General features: G+C 41.9%; 1 pseudogene; it reads left to right on the top strand.

Moving 5' to 3' along the window:
- Positions 1-2,483: 2,483 nt before the first annotated feature.
- LOC103014576 (ski-like protein) lies at positions 2,484-5,329 on the top strand (annotated as a pseudogene).
- Positions 5,330-5,704: the final 375 nt, after the last annotated feature.

Below are 5,704 nucleotides of genomic sequence, written 5' to 3'. Positions count from 1 at the left end.
ATGGTATCCAGTCATAATAGAAGTCTGGCAGTCAAAATAGAAGCCCAAATGAATGAATAAATGAAGTGGCAAAAACTAGATTTGATTTTATATCTGACTCCCAAACCCATTTTCTTTTCACTTGACCATGATGTACTTATAAGCAGTCATTTCCTAATCCCATGCAAATTATTCTGTGAGAGGAATAAATGCTAGTAAGTAAAATAGAAAACTGCCATTTTGGTGCAAAGCTAAATCACAGATTCTCCATAAATGTTAAATAACAATGGTAGGGGACTTCCCTGGTGGTCCAGTAGTTAAGACTCTGTGCTCCCAATGCAGGGGGCACGGGTTTGATCCCTGGTCGGGGAACTACGATCCTGCATGCCGCCTGGCGCGGCCAAAAAAATAATAAAATAAAATAACAATGGTAGAAATCCATCGGTGGCAGTGTGCTTAGAATTTATAGTATCACACAGAATCCCAGGGGGGAGAAAAGACCATTAAAGTCCTCAAATCTAGGGGTTTTCAAATATGTTCAGGTGGTAGAGTTCCTGGAACTCACAGTGTTCTTTGCAAAACTTCACAGATTACTGACAGCTAGTATTATATAAACTGGAAATGATTTCACTAGCAGATGCCATGATGTAATGGGAAGGAGCAGGCTTTGAAGTCTCACAGATCGGACTTTTCCATTCACTAGCTTGTGACCTTGAGTAGGTTAGTTAACCTTTCTGTGCCTCTGATCCCTCATCTGAAAAATGGGGACGTCTCCATTTCAGGATTGTTAATGATTACTTTTGACAGATGTAATGCTAATACCTTGACAAATGGTAGCTACAGGTCCATAATTCCGTATGTAAAATGCTTGGAGCCAGATTTTTTCAGAATTAAGAATTTTTTTTGGATTAAAAAAATGTAATATGGGACATATGTCTTATAAGTAACACCCCAGCTGAGTCTGAGGCAGTACCCTATAATCCAACACTCTTATATTTCTGCAGCATTTGCACCAAGTTTATTAAAAATATAAACTTTTTCTCAAACCATCTTGAATTTAATTGGGGTTTTGGACTTGTGGATAAGGGATTGTAAACAGGTATTAGTATTATTTGAAGATAATATGAGTGCTATATGTATGCAGGTCTCCATAGCTTAAGAAAATATGTATTTTTATGAGGGATGCTGTAGGTATCAACCCAAATCCTTTTTGCCAGTTGATGTACGCATCCTCCAGCTGCTGCCAGTGGTGGCTGATAACAACTCACAGTTGTCCCCTTCCTGGAACTCGCCCTCAACCAAACAGGAGCCACCTCTCTCGGCGGTGACGGAAGTGGGGAGAAGAACTGTCAATGACTGTCTGACATAATCCCTTGCCTCAAAAGACTAATGTGGGGACACAGTTCTTGTTTTAGGGTTTCCCTGTGGGATTAGACCAATGCCGGTCTTCGAAACCACATTCTTCTTTAGTTTTTCTCCCCTCTCCTATGCTGCTTCTATCTCTCCTCTTTTCCTAAGAGCAAATCCCTCAGGCTCTGCTTCTAGGGAACCTAACCTAAGACATTTGGTGCCAAGAGTAGTCCTAGAAAGCAGATTCTAGGAATGGGAGTCTGAAGTTGGATCACGCAAGGACTGGACGGCAATGTGGTAGATGGAGTACGAGATTCCCTGGCATACTGTAAATGTAATTGCAAAGACTTTCACCTATAGCGAATTGGGGTGGAATACGGGCGGAAGGAAGGGGATGCTCAGTCTAACTGGCGCAATGTCTTAAGACGTGAAAGATATATGGGAGCCGTCGGGACCCCGGAGACCGGGACGCCCGTCACCGCCCCCTCCTGCCCCCGTCGCCCGTCTGCGCCGCGCGGGGATGCCCCGGGCTCCACTCGGCTGGTCGGCGCCCAGCGGCTGTGGGATCCCGGCTCGGCGCCCCACGCGCCCCTCTCTCTTCTGACCCCGGGGGGGCGAGGGAGGTGCAGCCTTAGGGGTGGTGAGGTAAACCCGAGAACTTCCTGGGGAGAGGGTGCACAGGGGACTTCCACAGTCTTCCCCGCGGCCCCCTCAGTGGGGCGGTGTTGGGAGTGCACTGGAGTGTTCCGAGACCGCGGAGGCGGGGGGTGTTAGGGGACTCCTTTTCCTCCACTTCCCACTACCCCCTTGCACGCCCCGAGGCGTCCCAGGTCCCTTGCTGGCCACACCTCCTCCCCCCGCCGCCTCCTCGGGTTTGAGGTGGGTGGGTGGCTTTGCGAGAGCCGAGGATTTCAGGGTTTGGGGGCTCCCCCATTCTAGGTCTTGCCTCCTGCCCTCTTCCTTGGTCTGCGTTGGCTGAGGTGTTCCCGTAGTGGGCGAAATCGGTACGTTGGCTAGTGGCCTTGGTCCTTAACCCTTTGGGTTTGTTTTAAGATTAATTAAAAGAAGAATGAACAGTAATCCTTGAAGATAACTGGGCAATTTTTCTTTAGGTTTCATTTTTATTGTACAAGTTCAAGTGGAGTCAGAAGCTCTTCTTACTGGTGTGAGGACTTATACAAGCCTTCATTTTGTCCACACAGACCAACAGATCATCATTTTCAGAGAAAATACTTTTTTCCCTCCTTTTTTGGTGTCCTTGGTACCAAATACTAAATTCGGGTGCATAATTCTGACACAAGTAATTGCATAAACTTTTCACATGTTGTGCTTAAAACCAAACCAAACTGTTGCGTTGAACTTGGACATGTTGAATTCAGAGAACTGGTAACTTTATTTTAATACATATATATGAAGAATTTAAGAAAATAAAGGCTTCCTCGGAGGTGTGCCTCTTAAAATTATTTTCTTTGTTATTAGACATAAAATAAGAAATTTTATAGCACTTGCAGTGAAATTATACTAGAGTACAAGCAGAACCAAAACAAAGTTGCAAAATCTATTGACTAATTTAGGGAGATGTCTCTTTGGAAATTTAAACTTTCTGTGAGAGTTAAGTTACCCTAAGTATTGGTATACATTGCTTCTCTCTCTTCAAATAAGTAACTAAATAACAACGCAAATCTCAGACTTATTTAACACAATAGTTTTTAGCAATGGAAAACCTACAGACAAATTTTTCCTTGGTTCAGGGCTCAAATAAAAAAACTGAATGGGATGGAAGATGATGGCAGCCCTCCAGTGAAAAAAATGATGATAGACATTCACGCAAATGGAACAATGATGATAAACAAGATGCCAACAGTAAAGAAGGAACACTTGGATGACTATGAAGCGCCAATGGAAACTGATGAAGAGCATGTCAAGAGAACCTGTGCCTCTGTGCCTGAACCTTTACATTTAAATCCCAGTTTGAAACACACTTTGGCACAATTCCATTTAAGTAGCCAGAGCTCTCTGGGTGGACCAGCAGCATTTTCCACTCAGTATTCCCAAGAAAGCATGTCACCTACTGTATTTCTGCCTCTTCCATCTCCTCAGGTTCTTCCTGGTCCACTGCTCATCCCTTCTGATAGCTCCACAGAACTCACCCAGACTGTGTTGGAAGGGGAGTCTATTTCTTGTTTTCAGGTTAGAGGAGAAAAGAGACTGTTTGCCCCAAGTCCTAAATTCTGTTCTCCGAGAATTTTCACTCCAACAAATAAATACAGTATGTGATGAATTGTACATCTATTGTTCAAGGTGTACATCAGACCATCTTCATATCTTAAAGGTCCTGGGAATACTTCCATTCAATGCCCCATCCTGTGGGCTGATCACATTAACTGATGCACAAAGACTGTGTAATGCTTTATTGCGGTCACATACTTTTCCTCAAAATGGTAGTATACTTCCTGCTAAAAACTCATTGGCTCAGTTGAAGGTAACTGGCAGTGCCTTTGAAGTGGAACATGAATGCTTAGGCAAATGTCAGGATTTATTTGCGCCCCAGTTTTATGTTCAGCCAGATGCTCTGTGTATTCAGCGTCTGGAGTGCTGTGGAATGTTTGCGCCCCAGACATTTGTGATGCATTCTCGCAGATCACCCGACAAAAGGACTTGCCACTGGGGCTTTGAATCAGCCAAATGGCATTGCTATCTTCACGTGAACCAAAAATACTTAGGGACACCTGAATAAAAGAAACTGAAGATAATTTTAGAAGAAATGAAGGAGAAATTTAGCATGAGAAATGGGAAGAGGACTCAATCCAAGATAGATACACCACCAGGAGTGGAATTACAGTCACAGCATCCAGTTATAAAGCAAGAAAGTGACCATGTTTCTCAGACACATTCATTTCTACACCCCAGCTACTACTTATACATGTGTGATAAAGTGGTTGCCCCAAATGTGTGGCTTACTTCGGCTGTATCCTAGCCTAAAGAGGTCACAAAGACAGAGGCAAGTAGATCTATACTAAGACATTCGGAGAAGCCTCACAGCAGTGGGAAACATCAAAAAACAGTGTCTTATCCAGATGTCTCACTAGAGGAACAGGAGAAAATGGATCTAAAAACAAGTAGAGAATTATATAGCCACTTAGATCCATCAGTCTCAAATAATTCTACAAGCAAAAAGAAACCTGAGTCTACCACTTGCAACTTAGCCAGAGACACAAGTAAGGCGGGAATTGACCATGATGCTGCAGCTTCATCTCCACTTATTGTCAAAGATGTCATTTGTGAGGATGATAATGGAAAAATCATGGAAGAAGTAATGAGAACTTATGTAAAACAACAGGAAAAACTGAACTCAATTTTGCAGAAGAAGCAACAACTTCAGATGGAAGTTGAAATGTTGAGTAGCTCAAAAGCTGTGAAGGAACTCCCTGAAGAATAGCAGAATTTACAGAAAGAGCTTGAATCTTTGCAGAATGAACATGCTCAAAGAGTGGAAGAATTTTATGTTGAACAGATTTAGACATAAAATTAGAGCAGGCAATGAAACAAAAATGTACCTGTGACTCAAATTTAGAAAAAGATAAAGAAGCTGAATATGCAGCACAGCTGGCAGAACTGAGACAGAGATTGGACTATGCTAAGGCTGATAGGCAAGAACTCCAAGATGAACTCAGACAGGAACACTGTTGCGCCACTGTTGCTACCATCCATCTCCAGAACTGTTTTCATCCCCCAGACTGAAACTCCGCCCCCAATTAAACAACAACTCCCCATTCCCCCTTCCAGCCCTGACAGTCACCATTCTACTTTCCATCTCTATGAATTTGACTACTATAGGTATCTCAAATAAATGGAATTATATTAAAAAAAAAAAAAAAAAAAAAAAAAAGAACTCCAAGATGAACTCAGACAGGAACGGGAGGCAAGACAGAAGTTAGAGATGATGATAACAGAGCTAAAGCTGCAAATTTTGAAATCATCAAAAAATGCTAAAGAATAGAAACCTTTAAAGAGATTCATCTGTGTGTTCCCAACAGGGTTTATTTTTGTTTGTTTGTTTGCTTTGGTAATTGAATTCTGAACAATTTATCTGCATGAAAATAACTAGGCATTGTATCCATTTGTAGAGCAGAGAAAGTGAAGAGATTATATATTAGTATATAAATTTTTACATTTTCCAAATGAATGAAAATGTGTGTTTCTTTGTACTTTTTTTCCAACCAGCTCAGTAACAGTACTTTATGGTTTCAACTATTAGATAATCTGCCTATATTTCCAATGCAATTTAGCAGTTGCATACTTTTTAAAAGCTGCATTGTGTGATGGAAAATAGTTTTGATCAATTTTGTTATCCATATTTCAGATTCAACTTTAG

The sequence above is a fragment of the Balaenoptera acutorostrata genome, chromosome 1, assembly GCF_949987535.1.
Source record: "Balaenoptera acutorostrata chromosome 1, mBalAcu1.1, whole genome shotgun sequence".
In the NCBI taxonomy this organism is placed as follows: domain Eukaryota; kingdom Metazoa; phylum Chordata; class Mammalia; order Artiodactyla; family Balaenopteridae; genus Balaenoptera; species Balaenoptera acutorostrata.
Note: the sequence above shows the minus strand (reverse complement) of the source record. Positions and strands in the feature narration are given on the sequence as shown.